Below are 20,594 nucleotides of genomic sequence, written 5' to 3' on the forward strand. Positions count from 1 at the left end.
TACTTGAAAATATAGGTTTCATTCTATAAACTTGGGAATAAAAATTTAGCTTTAATTTTATCAAGATTAGGTATTCTAATTTCGCATTATTTCAATCTATTGTCACGCTTCTAACAGAATATTTTTGGAATAGATTTTACATTATTTTATATTTAAGAAATAAACTAAGTATTCAGTATAAAATAACCAGAAAATGATTATCCAGTATTAATTATGGTTACCATTTGTTGTACAGGCTTTCATATCTATACTGATATATAAATATTTCAAAACTGTGATCAACTTGTTTTGATAATTTCTTTACTTCTTTATATTTAGTGGCCAATTTCCAATAAAGAGAAACCGTAATTCAAAGCTTTACATTTTATTCAATTTAAAGAATATGCCAAAATGTATTTAAGCCATCTTTTTGAGAGTGACATATGAAAGTTGTGTCCAATATTTGGATAATATTGGCATTGTCAATATAAATGTCTTGATAAATAAATCATGGTTCATATGTTCAAATCTTAATATATATTTCTGGAAAGAAATTCCTGAGTTGAAAGGCATTTTTACTTTAAATGTTTTTAATCTGGGAAAAGTGTGTCAATTTGTTCTTATACTGGCTGTGCATGATTTTGCCATTTTACAGCACAAGCTTGTTCAATTGTTTAAATGTAAAAACAATATTGACACAGTCCTGAATCCATTATGAATAAATATATACATTATATCCCATATCCTTGAAACAAATGAAACAAAACACTTTACACTGAGAAATAATCTAAAATAATTCAGTCACTCTGTTTAGTTCTAGGCTCCAAATCAATGAAATCCCAGACATTTTCTATAAATTTCTAGTTCCTTAATTAAAAAAAAAAAAGTAGATGGAGTAAAGGGGGTCAAATATGTGGTGAGAGAAATAAATCTAACTATGGGAGGTGAACGCACAACGTAAATATATATATGCCTTACTGTTAAAGTGTACAGCTGAAACTTATTGGATTTCGTTAAACAATGTCACCATAAACAAACAAACAAATAAATAAACAAACCTCTATCCTTGATTTTTGCATAGCTCTATCCTCAAAGGAGCTATGCAAAAGCATATTTTCTAATATGTTTAAGATTTTATTTTTAACATTTAAATTATTAAATGATTTGGCTTTCAGTCTAAGGATAACTGGATTCAAATACTACATTTGTCCATTACTAGTTCAAAGTTCGGACAACTTTAGTGATCTTTGAGTCCCATTTTCTCACTTTTAAAATGATGTTGATCATATACATCTCATTAGATGTTTTTAGGGATTAAATTAGATAATGCATATAAATGGTTTAACAGACTTCCTAATGATAGTAAATAATAAATAATGAGGAGGAGGATTTATGGATTGACACATAAGAATGTATATACATATATATATATACACATACATATATGTATGTGTGTGTATATGTGTGTATGTGTATATATGGCCTATATATCATATATATAGACCAAAACATATATAATTTACCAAAGACTTATTTAAATATAGAAATTTAATTTTTTGGATAGTCAAGAGATACTTAATATTAAAAGATATATGAATATTGACTTGAAAGTAATTATTTTTTTAATGTTTTTAGTTTCATTTGGAACAGAATAGCAAATTGAGCTGTGCTCATGAATATTAGATACAGAGAGAAACTTCTCATACATGGAAGCTACTTTGGACTTTGGAGTTTTAAGTCTTTGTTTTTCCACTCTTTTTAATGGAATGATACAATAAATAATGAATGGTTAACAGTGATGGCAGATCAACAAGCAAAGATAAACACAAAAATGATATAAGGCAGTGTTCCTGTTCAATACCTTTCAAGTAGTTTCAGATTTAGATTACTTCTAGGCATCCAGGCATTTGAGCTATCACCAGGAATATCTAAATTGCTTTCTCACAGGTTCTGCAAAGTACTCTCTTTACTTTATCTGCTCATTTTAGATGGCACCTCATTGAATTTCTCCTAGCCAATTTACTTTCTGCAAAGCCCACATTTCTCTTACAATAGAGAAATTTCTTTAGTTCTACTCTTTTAACTTTAGCTTAATAGCATAGGGGTTTTCGTTAAGTTTCTCTGTCAGCAGAACAGCACAAATTTAACATTTATATGATCTATTTTTACTAAATAGCAGAAGGAGGAAGTACTATGCCAAAGGCAATGTGGGTATTAACTTTCTTGATGGTTTATACAATTATTTGAATATATTTCTAAAGAAAATTAATATTTGATCAAACCTAATTAGCTTTAATTTACATAAAACCATAATATAAGTTACTTGTATGCTTTAGATAAATAGAAGTTTTATTTGAAAACAAGCCATGGAAATTTCCAATTCAGACTCATCTGGCACTCAAAATATCTAAAGTATGAGAGTAATATGAAACAAAAATTCTAATCTTATAAGAAAATTATTTTAATGAGAAAAATTATATTAAATTTTAATTATGTTTTTAAAATTGCTGTTATATAAGAGGATGGAAAGATAAGTTACAAACTGAGAGAAAATATTTGGAAATCACATTCTGACAAAGATCTAGTATCTAGAATATGTAAAATCTCAAAACTCAACAGTAAAAGAAAAAATCAGTTAGAAAATAAACAATAACAAAAAGAACAAACATTTCACCAAGGAAGATATACAGATGACAAATAAGCACATGAAAAAATGTTCAACATCCTTAGCTACTAAGGGAGTGCAAATTAAAGCCACATATCTATTTAAATGGCTAAAATAAAAAGTGGTAGTAACACAAAATGCTGGCTAGAATGCAGAAATTTAATCACTTAACTATTCCTGGTGAAAATGTAAAACGGTATAGCTACTGTGGAAAAACAGTTTGGCAGTTTCTGAAAAATAACAAAACTAAACTAAACAAATTGCATTATAACCCAGCGATTACATTCTTGGGTATTTATCCCAGAGATATGAAAAGATACATTCACATACTGTACAGTAATTTCCATAGAAATTATTTGTAATACACAAAACCCTCAAGCAACCCAGGTGTCCTTCAATGGGCGAACATTTGAACAAACTGTGGTATATCCACACCATAGCAGTAAAAAAAAAACAAATCATTGATACACACAACAACTTGGAAGGATCTCCAGGCAATTGTACTGAATGAAAAAAAGCCAGTTTCAAAAATTTATACACTGTATACCTTCACTTATATTAAGTTCTTGAAATTACAAGATTCTAAAAATAGAAAACAGATTACTAGTTGCCAAGAGTTACAGACTGGGTAAGGACTGAAGTGAAGAGGGTATGGCTACAAAAGTGCAATGGAAGGATCTTTGTGGTGATAGAAACACTATGTCTTGACTGTATCTGTCAATACCTTGGTTGTGATACTGTACTATACTTTTGCAAAGTGTTGATATTGGGGGAAATTAAGTAGTATATACACAGGATCTCTATGTGTTATTTTTTATGATTACCTATGAATCTACAATTATTTCAAAATAAATTTTTAAATTTAATTTTAAAAATTGCCATAATAGAACATGTTTCATATAAGCATCTATATTTAGTTTTTTAAACGAATAGAAAACTAGAAATTACAAAATTTATCAATAATACCATCACCTAAAGATAAAAAGAATAATATTCTGATGAACTTTCTTCCAGACTTTCTCTACAAACCCTCATGTGCGCACACACACACAGACACACACACAATGTTCATTTCACTCCTTCAGTTGTCTAATCTTTTATTTAACATTAAATTATTAAGATGTTTTCTTGTCATTTCTTCAACAAATATTAAGCAAATACCATATGCCACAATAGTATGCTACTTATGTTATAAACAAAAACTTATAGAACAGTAAATGCTGTTCCCTTGTAGAACGTATATTCTGACTGAGAAGAGAGAAAATAAAGATAAACAATTGGACAAATAACTAAAATATATATTTGTGTATGCTTATATGCAGATAATTATAAATAATAAAGAAAATTATAAATAGAAGATAATCAAGAACTGATTGGAATATCTTCTAAAATAAGGTGGTCAAAGATGATAATTTACAGGTGACATTTGTGCTGAGCTTTGAAAAATAAAGAAATAGTAACCTGTATGTAGGTGTCACACAGGAGCAATCTAAGAGAAAGATAAAGCATAAAGGTACTAGATGGCAAAAGCTTTATTTTGGAGAAATAATAAAAGGACATTTCCACAATTTAGTGGGAAAGAAGGCAGAAATCAAATCATTCAGTGTTTAATTTTCTGGTTTTTTATTAAAATTGAATTGCATGCATTTGAGCTATCTTCTGACACCTTTCAGCTAACAGAATACAGCAGAAGTGGTACTGTGCCCGATCCAGGACTGTCCTTTAAAAATCTTACACTACTGTTTTCATTCATGAAGACAGTTGTCATATAAAGAAGTTCAGCTACGCTGATATTACAACAGTGTTAGGAAGCCCAAGCTAGCCACATGGAGAGGCCATATGGAGGAATACTGTAACACCAGATATAAGAATAATGCCATCTGGGATGTTTCAGACCAGCTCAGTAACCAGCTGAATGAGGCTGATTGAGAAATCCAGGTAATAACTCATGAATTATAACTACCCAGAAAATCCCTGCTCAAATTTCTGACAAACCAGAGTATGAAAAATAATAAAATCATTGTTTTATACCACTTAATTTTGGGTTGGTTAGTTATACAGAAATAATTAAAGGAAACAATAAACCTATATTATAATATGATATTATATAACATCACAAAATGAAATAGTGACATAATATGCTATAATATAATTTCAAGTAGCGAGATTATTTGTTCACCTTTCCTAACCAAATATGATTTTATGGTATTTCCAAAGTTGTCATAACATAATATTGAATCACAAATACTATTAAATGAGTGAAATTAACTATGCTGTCTTGTTTCCACTGCTGAGAAAGTAAATATTATTGTTGAATTTCCTGTTAATAAGTCTCTTTAACCACCAGCTTCAGAGGTATTTTAACATTTACTATTACGCTGTTGAATTGAAAATCTTATAGCAAGTTTTGAAGATTTCGTGAAATTGTTCTTATTACCTCACAAAGAAGAACTAAATAAGTATGTCTTTGAACTGTGGAACATACTTATTCTTCGTTAGTAATATTATATTCTCAGTTGGAATACAGCCTATTCTTTTTTCTGTAATACTGTTCTGTGAGAATAACAGAAAACTGACTGCAACTTCGGTGTTTTCTCTTATCCTTCAGCTATATATGCCTAGTACTTAATAAACATAATAGTATAGGTAAACTAGTTTTTTTCAAATATCTGTGCTCTCCTAAGCACTGTCTTTCAGATATCCATTTTATAAACACTCTGCACACAAACAATAACATTTAAAAAAGTGACTAAAAGAATATTATTAGTGTTTTTGTACTTCTATTTTTAATATTCTAGATCTCGTTCTTAATAAATGTTGGTATGTACACAGAGATAATTGACTCAAGTTAAATGTGACCTAAATTTATATTGATAACAATTTTTATTAAATGGTTTTATTAAATTTACACTGTTATTTATTAGTCATTGAATTTATTTGACATAAATAAAGATACAAATTACAAATAATTATTAAAGCTTTATAATTTATAAAATAATAATTTAAAATGTCAAAATTCCCAGTGATAAGATGAAGAATAACTGAACAACTTATATAATTAAGACACATTTGAAGTTAGAATTTTATGTAATATGAAGTACATTACTTTCCACTTAATATATATTAAAATTTTACTTAAATAGTCATTAATTTTTTGTTTCATTTTATATTCAGCTCTGTCTAGTAGTACCCCAGAAGTCATCACTAATACATAATATACTTTATCCCAACTTCACTCATGAGTAAGCTTTACTGACACCAGAAATACAAATTACTAATCTATCATGGGCATATTAAAAAAAAAAAAACAGATTTCCTTGAGCTGACAAAAACCTCTATCCTATAAATATTTGAAATTGTTTATTACTATGCAAGATTAGTTTTCTAGGAGAGGAAGACCTCTTCCTCTTGTGATTATTTCCACAACCTGTAGAATCTATATCCAATCTCAGGGGATCTTCAAATATTTCATCAAGTGCCATCTCTGCCACAGGTCTTTTGGTTGTTCCACTTAAAATCATTTTACTTATTATGCATGTTTTTTCTATAACAATACAATTGTACTCATAACAATATATACAAATAGAAATAATACACACATTATATAAAATATATACAATAATGTATTATACATAATATATAAATAATATTTAATAATTAAACAACAAATATAAATAATACAACAATATAAACAAAGTGTTATATTATAATGATATAATTGGGGTATTATATACCCCAAACCCTTCTTGGCTAAAGATAGCATTTTGGCTCTAAGACCATATTCTTGGGGTGGGGGGGAAATTAAAAGAAACAAATCTTAAAAAAGAGACCATGCCCATATCTTGTGCAGAAAAACAACATTTCCCTTTAACTTAACCTATTGTAATGGAAATATATTAATAAAGAGGAACTCTGAGCTCCACCTAGTGTTCGGAGAGTTCCCACATCACTAGTCTCCTTTGATTTTATCTCTATTTCAATTACTTTCATTTTCAAGTTAACATTCCTGAGCTTGACCCTTAAAAATAAATGTTGAGCAGAGCTTCATCCTCAGGTTTATGTTTTTCATGATTTATATGTAAATCCTAGATCTCATCTACATCCAGAATTTCTGCTACCACTTATATGCTGGTGATTTCCAAAACTAGGTCCGTATTTCTAAATTCTATTTACTTGTTATCAACATTTGAATGACTTGCATAAAGTTTAAGCTCAATGTCTACAATGGAATTTATTTTTAATTCTAATTATTCTTAATTCTCCTTTATTTTCTATCTAAATGTACTACTATTCACGTAGTAAAATCCAGACATCAAAGATTCACCTTTGATGATTTTTTTCTTCTCATTTTCTACTTTAGTCATTGGAGTCTAGCATGTTTAGTATCTCTTGGACTCTTTTTTTCTCTCTGTTTCCACCGCCGTCGCCTTGTCATTCACACATGACAACTTTATAAACTTCCACGTTAATTCTCTGACTGCTAATTCCACTTATTTTCTTGTTTTTACCTTTGGTCCAATATGCTTCCTTTTGCACTTATCTGAGTAATCTATTTAAATTGCAATGCTGGTCTTTATTATACCTCCACATAAAATGGCACCTAACGGTTTTCAGGAAAATTTTTATCTTTCTAGTGTAATTCGCAAAAACAATCATGGTATAAATCAAACTTATCTCTCTGGCTTTATTTTTTTTTTTTTGCCTTGTGCAGTGCATGCTGCGTATTATGTGCTCAATAAATGAAGAAAGAATTCTTGTTTTCTTTTTCAAGAATCAGAGGATACACATTTTCACATTTTTTCATTTCACTTTTACTGGTTTCAAATATTTAAAATTAATCAGGAAATTTACTTGAAAATGGCAAATATCTGTTTCAACTCTCTAAATGAAGTAATTTATAAATCTGTAATATTATGTAAATGAAAATATAATTACTGTTAGCTTAATATAAAATGAGCTTTATTAGTAAATTAAAATATAATGTGTTTTATTATATAGGAAATCCAGCATGACATAGTGAACAGATACTGGATGGCAAGTCAGAGAATTTAAATTTGGTCATAATGCTGTCCATAATTTACTACTAGACTTTTGTCAGATAAACTAACCTCTGTAAGTCTTAGTTCACAGCCTTCTTATCTGTAAAAAAATTCTCTGAGCTATATTTGAACACGTACTATAAAGCTGGGGCCAATTGGAGTTCATTGTCACCCCAAAGGCAGGGGGCAAGGAGAGGGATAACGACACAGAAGTGCAGTTAGCATTTTTCCTTCGTTCTTCCTCACTGACACAGTGAAGAATCACAGGTCAGTAAAATTTAGAAAAGATTTATTAAAGGTATATTTCAGAAAGACAAAGCACGCACCAAGGAGGCATGTGGTTTCAGTGATGAGAGCTGCAACAAAGCGCTGTAATAACAATCACCACCACAACAAAAAGGGACAACAGAACCCAGAAGTGGGAATGTCTGCATTACATTTGGGCCATGATGGGTGATTCCAAAGGCTTTCCTAGATGATTGGCAAGTGAGGTCATTTTGATTGACACTTGCTGCTATATAACTCTCTGCCTAGTGCACATGTTCGTACACAGAATTCTACTACCAGTGGGATGTTCTTTGGGTGGTCTCTAGGCTCGGCCCCTATTCCTTTGGTCCCCTTGTCACTCATGTCTAATTAGCTACCTAACATGAAAAAAGTTGGCTGAACTAGATTTACCATGCACTGCATAATGACAATTTGGTCAACGACAGACTGCATATACAGCAGTGGTCCCATAAGATTATAATGGAGCTGAAAAAATTCCTATCGCGTGGTGACGTCTTAGCTTTGGTAAAGTTGTGGTGCAAAGCATTACTGTTTTGTGTAGGTCTCAGTCTACAGATAGTACTGCTATCTGCTAGAAATGTCTGGGGCACTCACCTGTACCCTAGTGAGCTTCCCACAGACATCTCCCTTTTCTAAACCAATGATACAACTTGAAAGATCCTCGTGGCTCTTATTATTATTGCAAGAAACCGTCAGCAATAACCATTAGGAAACTTTGAAGAAAAATAAGAGTTTATTATTTACAGGCTCTGGCGTGTACAAGGTACAGCAGGAGCCACGTAGTGAGGTCACAGGTGGAGAGTGCACATGGGCTGGGGGTTCTGCTTTTATTGGGGTCAAGGGTGGGGGCCTATGGTTTCCCAGGCTCTTTATTGGTGAATTTAAAACATAAGACTGGGGATTTAAAGTGGGGAAAGAGGAAAAAAAAAATGTTGGCCAAACGATCAGTTACCCAAATCAATCGAGATCTCTAAAACAAAGTCTCTTCAATGCGGGAGTTAGCCTGGTTCTTTAGCTAGTGGTATGGCTGGCAATGTGTTTACTCCAGATAGCCAGCTTTGAAGTGGATGCCTCTTTGAAGTGAATGCCTTGGCAATCAAAGCTTAAGTCAATCACCTGCATTACGAAAAGGAAAGCCAAGTATTAGGTTTTATACTACAATTACTTGGTGCTTGTGGTGATGGTGCTTGTGGTGAAACCTACTGCTCAGCCCATCCATATAAATAATAGCTCATACAATTACAATAGTAGACTATACCATCTAGGTTTTTGTAAGTACCATCAATGTTCACACAAGAAGGAAATCGTCTAATGACATATTTCTTAGAATGTATCCCCGTCAGTTAAGCAGGGACAGACTGTAATCTGTATGTTTCTTTCTACTTATTATATACAGATCAATACAGTTAAAATAATTCCCTCTTCCTCAGAAGGCTTCATCAATTTCCCTCTTAAATATGCCTATTAATTCCACCTAGAATTCATCAAGTTTTTTCCATTTGTTAAATCTAAAATGATTTTATTTTCTTGATATGAGATAAAGATAAATAAAGTGTATATATAAACAGTGGATTGACGTATTGGTCTGTTGTGAACAAAAATATGAGCATTTACAAATAACATATAAGGAATTTAGTGTACCTCAGCCCTCATACTCTTTCAGGTAGCATTATTAAAAAAAATATTATCACCCACTCAGCCTCGTAATTATTTCCCCAAATAGTAGAATTCATATATTTCATAAGCACTCTTATTTTATGGTGAAATTATTGATCTGGCTGGCAATGCGTTTATTCCATGTAATAATAAAATAATTATTACCAGAATTCGAATATCCTCAAAATTTTCTAGGGCAATAAATTTAAATACAATTTTCAAATATTCTAAATAATAATGATACAAATAGAAAATAGAAAAAAATCACAATTTTTATTTGTTGAACATTTCTTCTAGTTAAGGTCAAAAACACATTTCATTTGAAGTAGCAAACTCTGAAATAAAATGTAGACCAGACTTTTGAAAATACAATAGTAGATTCCAACCTTGTCAATTTAGGAATTAAGTGCCAAATAATTCATAATGGTATTCCATATTCTTTCTTTATTATTTTTGTTGACAAAATCTCTACAAGGTTATAAAAAGAAGAGTGTAGAAATGTATGGATTTCTGAGACAGAAAAAGAATTTAGACTTGTTACTAGAAGCGGCATTGACAAGAAACTTTCTATTTTAGGCTCACTCTTGTTAGACTAATTTAATGAACCGATAAAATATTTGTTTTTTTAATTGTTAATATATTTTATAGTTTTTCAATTATAGTTTTTCAATTATAGTGACATTCAATATTATTTTAATTAGTTTCAGGTGTATAGCATGGTGGTTAGATAATTATGTAATTTATGAAATACTCCCTCCAATTGGTCTAGCATCAACCTGGCACTATACATAATTATTACAGTAATATCAGCTATATTCCTTATGTTGTATTTTACATCCTTATGACTATTTTATAACTAACTACTAATTTGTACTTCTTAATCCCTTCACTTTTTTCACCCAGCCCCAAAACCCTGTTCTCATTTGGATATCATCAGTTTGTTCTCTGTATCAATGAGTCTGCTTCTTTTTTTGTTTGTTTGTTCATTTATACTGTTCTTTAGGTTCCCCATGTAAGTGAGATCATATGATATTTGTCCTTTTCTGTCTGACTTATTTCACTTAAAATGTATTTTTAATTGTTAGATTTTACAATCTGGAATTTCAGCAAGGAAGAAAAAAATTAGAGTACTCCTAATCATTCAGCAGGAGAAGCAAGGGAGGTATTTATTACAGAAAACTAAGTATTTCCAGAAAAAATGCAAGGCATATATATTGTAGACAGTCAATTCACTTCCCTGGAATTTTACTCTGTTCACTGACAGGGTAAATTTTTAAATACCAGAGGAACAACTTCTCAGGATAAGAAAATACTTATCCTTGTCTCCAGTGAAAAGGCACATTATCTAGGTTATAAAAAGGAAGTATAATGTGTGATTGTGTTTAATGATTATCTGGTTCTACTTTCCCAAAATACATTTCACCTAATCCTTCATTAGATTTACTAATCATTCCTAAGTCATATTTAAAGAGCAAATTTTACTTCTGTGAAATCTGGCTAATTCTTTCCTTTACCACTATCTTATAGAGAGTGTGGTGTGGGGAAAATAATAAGCCCTTGAAATCAGAACGTTAGGTAGCTAGTCAGACATGAGCAACAGGGGGAACAAAGGAATAGGAACTCAGCCCAGAGATCGCCCAAAGAACACCCTACTGGTAGTTAAAGAATCCCTCCTGCATCCCCAGAGACAAAGGACAGGAGGGTCATAATCTTAGCTAGCCTAATCCTGCTACAGACGCCTGAGCAGAAGGTACTACCCTAATTTGCCCACAATTTACGCTTCATTATAATTCTATGTTTATGCCTGTAAGTTCATGAATCTAATTACAACCAACTGAAATCTGGGTAAGCGCATGCGCACTAGGCACACTAGCAGCCAAGTGTCAATCAAAATGACCTCAGTTGTCAATCACCTCAGAATGCCTTTAAAACCACCCATCATGTCCCAAATATAATGCAGACATTCCCACTTCTGGGGTCCTTTTGTGGTTTTTGTTGTGGTTGTTACAAGTCTCTGTTACAACTCTCATCACTGAAATCATGTGCCTTCTTGGGGCATTCTTTGTCTTTTAAAAATATATTTTTAACAAATCTTTTATAAATTTCACTGATCTGTGATTCTTCACTGCATCAATGAAGATCAAAAGCTGAAAAGAATAATTTTGAAAAAAAATTTTAAGCTTATAGTGAAAATTTCTCAGGCATTGTCAGAATACTGTAAGTTGATAGATGAATAGACACAGAAGGCTGATGCCATGGATAGTGAAATAAGAAAGTGCAAAGGATAACTGGAGAAAACTGGTTTTGAGTCTTTTGGCAATAAAGGGGAATCAAATAGGATGACCTTCTGAGGAGAATGTGGAAACATTATTTTTTTGTGGGGGGGATGATGGGTTTGTTTAAATATAACAGTGGTTCTAGATTATTCAAATGCTGATGATAGTAACCAGTGGTAATAGAAAATAAGTAAACATAGGGAAAAAAATGTTTAATTATCATACCGAGATTTTTTGAGGAGTTGAGAGGGAAAATATTCAAATAGCAAAGTTGGAGACATTGGCGTTATAGGTTTACCTGTTATACTGTGAAAGAAAATAATAAGAAACACATAAATGACGATGAAGGTTGGTGAAGTGTAAGAATTTAAGTGTATTATTTTGAAATTTTCTTATTATTTTGTTAGGAAGGAAGAAAAATCATCATCTCTGGAAGTGGAGCAATAATTCAGGAAGATAAAATATTTCAAGATAATGGAGAAAATTAGAATTTCGGTAATCAGATAAATGTAGGTAATGGCTAGCACCTACAAAGAACAGCATAAACCATTTAAGAATACTCTGATATTATACAAGTGATCTACATACTGCTATGTGAGATTAATTGAGCTGATTAAGTTCTAGAGAGAGATCAAAATTTGGATCAAAACTTTCTAATTAGCTAAAAAATACCGCTCAGTTGACAACATACTATAGCAGAATTCTAAATTGCTAAACGATGCCACACAGTTAGACTATCTTAATTTTCTTGGTGCCAGAATTCATCCTTAATCACTTGTACAGTCTATAATGAAATACGTGTTGATCCTAACTGGATGATGTTCCATGAATATGTCCATATAACTAGGACATATAACATTGAGAACTTAATCTTTCTTTTCTTCAATGTTTATTGTATATCATTGCTGATCTCACTATACCTGATAGGGAAAGTAATTTGGCCAGAGCTTGAGATGTTGCACATGAGTTAATATTCCTTATGACAATGGTGTTCCTTATATTTCCATATTAAAAGATATAAATTAAAAAATAAAAGAGTAAGATGCTTATTTATTATAGGAAAGAAGTTCATATTTGAATAAATTGGATCAGAAGAAAAAAATGTAAAATGAGTATGCCAGTATGTTAATTTCTTCCTTTTGTCATTGTTTACTATAAAGATAATCTACTGAAGTTATTCCACATTGTTGAGAAACTTTTGGAAATTGGTGAATGTTTGGAAATTATTTTCTACTTCAGTAAATTAGAAGAACTGAGAGCAACTGAGGAATTTGCACAATTTTTTTATGAGTTATATATTCAGGATCTTTTGACTATAATTTTTAAACGAAAGATAAATATGTTCAAGTTTAAATGGTCACTTGAAGTGGTATGAAAATCCAAAGAAATTATGCCCAAACTCTCAATATGCAACCTTTGTTACTTATAATTGTAAATTGTGCAGAATAAGCAAGTGGAAAATACATATTAGAACTTAAGGAAATGTCTGAGAATGGAAGACTTTTTAAAAGGACAGCAAACAACATAAATGCTAAAATATCACTTGAATTAATTCTTTTATTTTATATTTCTAGAAATTTCAATAACTGCTTAATTAATTTTCCTATCTCTTTTCTACTCTATTCTAATTTATTGTCAGTATACCCACAATAAAATTTTAGTTTGGTATCTAATATAACAAGTTTGTTAAAGATATTATTCAATTAAAGATTTCTACATCAACTTCAGTGAAGTCTGATATTTAGGCTCACTAATGGAGTTGCTACTAGGAAATTCCATATATACACATTACAATGTTGTGAACAAGGATTGATGACACCTGCCTTGGTTCTTGTTAACATATTTTTAAGATGATCAAATTTATAGTTTAAAAGATGAGCATATTTCTTGTGGTGGAAGGACATGAAGAATTCTCTTTGCAAGTCAGCAATGTGAACACCTTGCAAATTCCTCAGTTATAGAAGTACAAAAATTAGAAGAAAAATCAGGGGAGATAGTATTTCCATTACTCAAAGCCCTTGTAAGATTAGGTTTAAAACATTATGTCCAATTTTAGACTCTAATGGAGTGCAGCAATTCACATTCTTATAAAAGTATTGAAGAGAGCTATAAAATTTGTCTGGGGATTAAGAGGTCTGCTTTATGAGGAAAAATTTCAAGAAATGAACTTGTTCCAAAAATATATAATAAACATATATAATCATGAACACAGAGTAAAAGAAAATTTAGGTAAAATACAGAAATATCTGAGAAAGAGATGTTCTGTATAAGTTCAGTATAAATATATCTTAAAATGAAAAAAATTTTCTCAAGTTTCTCAAATTTCAAAAAAAAATTTTCAGAAGATTTTCCAACATTTTTTTTTACTTGTGAGAATTACATAAGCTAAAACACTTTTGATTTCTTAATGATATAAAATGTTAAAATTATAAAAAATAATAAGTATACAATAAATATCATATATAATATAAATACACATCTTTTTAATATTTAAAGATTTTATAAAGTATAGCATTATAATAAACAAATAAGTAACATTCACATGTGGATAAGTGAGATAAAGAAACAAAAAACACCAAGATAGGATATTTAAAAGTTATACAACATGTTTTTTGGAATCAAGCCTGATATCAAACAAATTCTGCATAGTAAAACATTGTAAGGAAGGAAAAGTAATTTTCCCTCCACTCTTCTAGGTTCTTGGCTGAAATCTCTCTCTCCCATTTAATAAAGATAGGTTAACAAGAGAAAAACAAATAGAAGTTTAATAACATGTATACTCTCTTGTATACATGAGGGATAGCCAGGAAAATTAAATAACTCCTGAAATGGCCGAAACCATTACCTTAAATACCATCTCAAGCTAAAGACAAAAGATATTGGGGAGTGGGGAATCATTTATGGGAGGTTTTCATACAAAGCATGGTAAAATAGGGTGCAATTGTTTTGCAGATTTCAGTCTCTGCCTTCTTTATTGGTTAGAGATTTAGTCATCCCTTTCCTCCTGGCACAGAGAAGGAGACACTCTACCCATGAATATTTCTCTTACAAATATAAATATCTCTTACAAAAGGGTAACTTCTACTTGGGTGTTCAGAGCTTCTACTATGTCTGCTGTTTCTCAACGTAACCAGCGTAAAATAATCCTTGCACCAAAGAGACATATTTTCAGATGGCAAATTCTGCTCCCCTTCAATATATACTTCATATTTGACCAGAATAACAGCTGAACTTGTTAATATGGAAAATTGTTAAGAACCCCAGTTATGAAGAAATATACACAAAAGTATATAAATGTGGAAAATGAAACACATTTAAAGCAAATGTGGAAAATGAGACATAAAAACAAAAGTTATTTTCCATGGACTAAGATGACTTTATATCTTTTAAACAGATATCTTACAAAAGTAAGGCTATATTAAGATTTTTAGAAAATACATAGGCTTGTCAAAAATTAAGATTCAACAATATATTGTATATTTGACTAATATCAGAGTCATCAGAATTATAGTAGTAAAATTATGTAAAGTTGTCATGAGTATTGAAGAGGATCAGAACAGGCCTTCCCAAGATGTGCCATTTTGGCTTGTGCATTATTTTGAACTGAAGGCAATCAAGACACTAGGGGCTCAGAAGAAACTTCTGTCCCTCCTTAAATTACTTAAAAGAATCTAAATTGAGGCCTTGCTCATAATAAGAGTTATTACTAGAAATAACTTTTTATAACTTATTCATAAAGTGGGCAAACTTCTAATTACTGAACATCTGCTCTTATTATGATGTGGATGACTATCCTCCTCTCTGAAGCCCCAAGACATATTATCTCATTCTTAGGTTCAGGATGTCATATATACCATGTTTTATCTTTCTCTCTTTGAACTTCTCATGTTTGGGAGGGGTCTCTGACTCTAATGTATGTGGGGTTTTCATATATATGTATACAATTAAGTTTGGTTATTTTCTCTTGTTAATCTGTCTCATGTTGATTTAATTATTAGACCAGGAGAAGAATCTAGTATGGTAGAAAAAATTTCTTTCTCCTCCATATTATAATCACAGATTTTAAAAAGGATAAAAAAATGCAGAGTGTGTTCTGATACAGGTCTTCAGTATCTCCCCATTAAAGAAGATCGTAAAGTCAAATTATCGTGTTTAAAAAAACATTCCCTGCTTGAATTTTTCTCTCGAGAATACTGCTTTGTGCTTGTTGCATGTGTTTTTACTTCCAACACTTATCACTAATCATTGTCTTTGCACAGGACTGCTTGAAGATTGTCTTTAAGTATGAGAGTACTATCAGTATATTTCTATGAGTTATTTTGTTTTAAATAATTATGGTCCTCAAATTGCCACTTGTTTATTGGACTATGAAAATGACCAATTGATGATACAATTCTTAATTTTTTATATCCCGAGTATTCAGTTCCTTTGTTCTTTCTGCTGTCTATATTCTGTCTGTGAGGGTAGGATTTTATCCTGTCGTTTTCAATAAGAAAATACATTGTTTTTTGGATAAGAAGACCATTCTTTACTTATAGAATAAACTGAGATGAATGCACCATGATATTATCTGTGGCAACCATATTTCTTTATATGCAATAAATAATGAGAATTATAGTTAATTCTTTATATGCAGATTAAAGTGAGCATAGTAGATTCTCAACTAATGTTTGAATTATTATTAATTATTATTATTACTATTTTGCAATAATGTTGTGCTAAGAAAGTGTTAGGAGATTTATCCTATTTAAGAAATAAATCCTTCTACAGCAGATTTTGCACATTTCTGTTTTTTAAAAAAAATGGTGTAGATAGTTAAGGTACCACATTCTTCCAACTCACTTGTTGTTATGGTACATGTAAATTCCTTCTCTAGATCAATTTCCCACCTCTAACATCATACCTTAAATGCAGGTACTCTAAAACATTTAATATATGTTCTTAAAACATGTATCTTTGTAAAAACAAACAGTGTCAATCCACATGTTTGTATGTATACAAATAATACTTAGAACAAGCATTATTTTTCACATTTTTCTCATTCTTCAGTTTGAGCTCTTAATTATTGTATATCTGTTGATGATTATTGTTACATTGCCTCCATTGAATAAATTCAGCACATTTCACTTAACCATTCCCCTGCTAATGGATATCTAGTTGACCCCAGAAACATTGAAAATATCTTCTTGATTGGTGATGTCTTTTTTTTATAAAAAATATTTAGGAAAAATTAAGTTTATCAATTTTCATCTTATAAGGTCTATGTTTTTGGTAATAAGTTCCCCATTCTTCTAGAATACACATATTTTTCTCCTGCATTACTTCTATTCATTTTTATGAATCCTCCTTTATATATGGTGCAAAATCAAGGTCCAGGCTTATTGTTTTTCTATATAGAAATTCATTTTTCCTAGCTCCTTTTGCTAAACATTCTGGAATTTCTCCCTGTGTAGCACCATTATCATATACCAAGTACTCATATATACATGGGATTGCTTCTCAACATTTTAATTTATGTATGATCTGAGGCCTAGCCTTTCAAGAAATAGACTGGTTTTATTTTTATAACTTTTTAACACGACACTTTATATTAAGGCAATCTTCTTTTCGTGATCTTTTAAAATCAAAGTTGAATAGCTGTTTGTTAACTTTTATTATCCTATGTAAATATTAGAATGGTTGTAGAGTTCCTAAAAAATCAAGACAATAGTCTTCAATGGGAGTTTTAATTGTGGGGACATATTTCCAAAAATAAAAGAATTACCATTACAAAGATATGTTCCAGAAAAAACTTTGTATAATGATCAAAATTAATGCAAATATTTTATGTACTTTAATATTATTTTAAAATTTTTACCCATAGAGATATTTCCCATGCTTTTAAAGTGATCATTATATACTTTTAATGTGCCTTAATAGGAAAAAAAATTAAATTTCATAATTATTAACATAGAGAAACATAGTTACTCTGTAAGTTTAATTTAAAACATTATATGTGTAAGAATTTAGTCAGACTTGCTGATCTTGGTTTCAAGATTTTTGTTCCCTCATTCGATTGTATTTTATTAAAGGAATGATTATATAATGGCATTTTCACTTTCTTTTCTTATATTTACATATGCGATTTTCTTTTCATAAAACTATGGCCATAGCCCCCAATACTGAACTAAAATGCAGACAAAATGGTGGATATCATTATGATGTATTTGTTCTTAATGATAACACATCTAAAGATTCTCCATCAAATATGAAAGCATTTCTATTCTATTCCTTTTTGTCTGAAAGGTTCTTTTCAGCCATAAACAGATTTGAATTATATAATTTTTAAAATTCTTAATTAATTGTAAGACTTTTTTTATTAATATAATGAATTTCATTGCTAGGTATTCTAAATTATAGCTATTCTTACCTTTATGGAATATATAACACTCAATTAGAATTCATTTTCCATAAACTGTTAGATTCAATTAATATTTTCTTCAGATGTTTTAAATGTTTGTTTATACATAAATTATATCTGTAATATTTTCTATGATGGCATTATTTATATCAAAAATATGTTAGCTTCATAAGAGTATTAAGTATTTTTCTCTTTTTATCTAATTCCTGGTGCAACTTGTATAAAATAGGAATTGTTGGTTTCTTTACATAATTGTAAAAATAATCTGTGAACTATTTGAGACATGGGAATTTTAAGGTAGGCAATAATAAATTCCTACTTAGTGTGAATGTGAATAGCCATATTTGAAATACATTTGTCCATTCAATCTGTTTTTATGTTTTTCTTCCTATTCAGTCTTCTGTTATATTTTGAGTTTATTATTATTTTACTACTGCCATGAAATGTTTTAATCATGTTTCAAACATTGTTATCTAATACAATAATAAGTACTTTTATTTTCAGAGAGGTTAATTAACTTGCCCAAGGCCACATAGCTAATGAGCATTTGAATTCAGAAGTTCGTGGTTTTTGTAACTGTTATTCTAAAAGCCATCTCCTTAAAAAGTAGATTTTAAACACCTGTGAAATGTTTATTCATTCACAATCTTAGCCTAAATATCTAATTTTATTTTTATTTATGGACTGCCACTCAGTCATCTTCTAGAACCACTCACTTCCCCATAACTACTACAGCTCTTTTCTTACCATCTGCATATGGATATAGGAGAACTATCTCTGGAGATGAGAAAATAGTTCTATTCTGTAATGGTCTTGAATGTCATATGATTGTGAGTCTGTATAGGACATAGGATACAAGGAGTCAAATACTCACTATATCCCATCAGAATGCTAAAAGCAATTTAAATGTGTCTCAATGCATAGATTCTGGAGTCTATCTGTCTGGTCCAAGCCTGGCTCCCCACTTGGTTGTGTCACCTTGAACAATATTTACATTATCTGTACTTCAGTTTTCTCATCTGTAAAGTGGAAGTAGTAATATCACCCATCAATCAGAGCTTATAGAATTAACAAACCACTACATACAAAGAACTTAGAACAGTATCTAACAGTATGTAGTATGTAAGTATTCTAATTCCTCTTAAGACATACATTATTTGGGCACTGCTGTAATAGATATTTAAGTAAATACCTGAGTGTCAGTGTTTTGTTAACATGTGATATTGGTTTAGGTGCAACCCCCTACTCCATATCCAGCACCACCAACTGCCCCAGCATCTGAAAACTCAGTAAATAATTGTGCATGTGTTAGTGAAAAAAGACTAACATTTTGCTTGTCCACTTATTATTTCTTTCACTCTCAGATATCTATTGTTTTGTTTTTGCCTCATTGAAAATTTAAGAGAAAAAGAAGGAAGATGTTCTATAACTGACTAGAAGAATATGATACGACTTGAAGAATTCAATTGACTTTATTTCATGTTTTGGGAAAGAGAAGTACTGGAACAATGGTATGATAAGACAGTAGAAATAGGATAAAATGTCCATTTAACTTCCTTCAAGTGTAAAATAAGTATAGGTTTCTTATGTGGAGGTAAACCTCCAGAAGTCAGCTGAACTTAAAAGAAACATTGGCTTGATTTGTTATAAAAGCAAATGTTCCTAATACAGTATTAAAAACGGGCAAGCCAGGACCTTGGGTGATTCCTACATGTGTGTATTAGTAATGGGAGATCTACTTTATCTTGGTTCATCTCAGTTTCTCCATTTCTTATAGGATTATAAAGTTTATGTCTCTGTCAGGAAGCACTAGCTTGAGGCAAGAGCCTAAGGGCAATAATGTGTTAATTTAAGCCTCTGATCTTACCCTTTAAGTGTTTCTCTTTCATAAACAAAAAATTTAAGTTCTTTACATTGATATAGATGTTACAGATTAGTAACATCTAGTGAGATGGCTTATAAAAAAGAACTATTGGGAAAGAGAATATAATTTATAATAGATTTATTGTAAATTTTAAAATATACAAATTTTTAAAAATCAAAAAATTTTGACAGAAATAGCTTTTTCGAAAAATTGTTCATTGCAAAATTATCAATGATATTCTTAGTGAAAACAGAAGCAATTTCAGTAGTTATTTGTATGATATTTCTCCAGTTTTGTTTCCAAATTATTTTTTATAATGTTCATTAAATATGCCTACATCTTTTTTAATGAATAAATAAAATTAAACTTGAGTGCTGATAATGCAATGCTCCTAAGTTTAATTCATACAAAATTTTGCAACCTAACT

This window comes from Pteropus vampyrus, unplaced genomic scaffold, assembly GCF_000151845.1.
Source record: "Pteropus vampyrus isolate Shadow unplaced genomic scaffold, Pvam_2.0 Scaffold57, whole genome shotgun sequence".
NCBI classification, from domain to species: domain Eukaryota; kingdom Metazoa; phylum Chordata; class Mammalia; order Chiroptera; family Pteropodidae; genus Pteropus; species Pteropus vampyrus.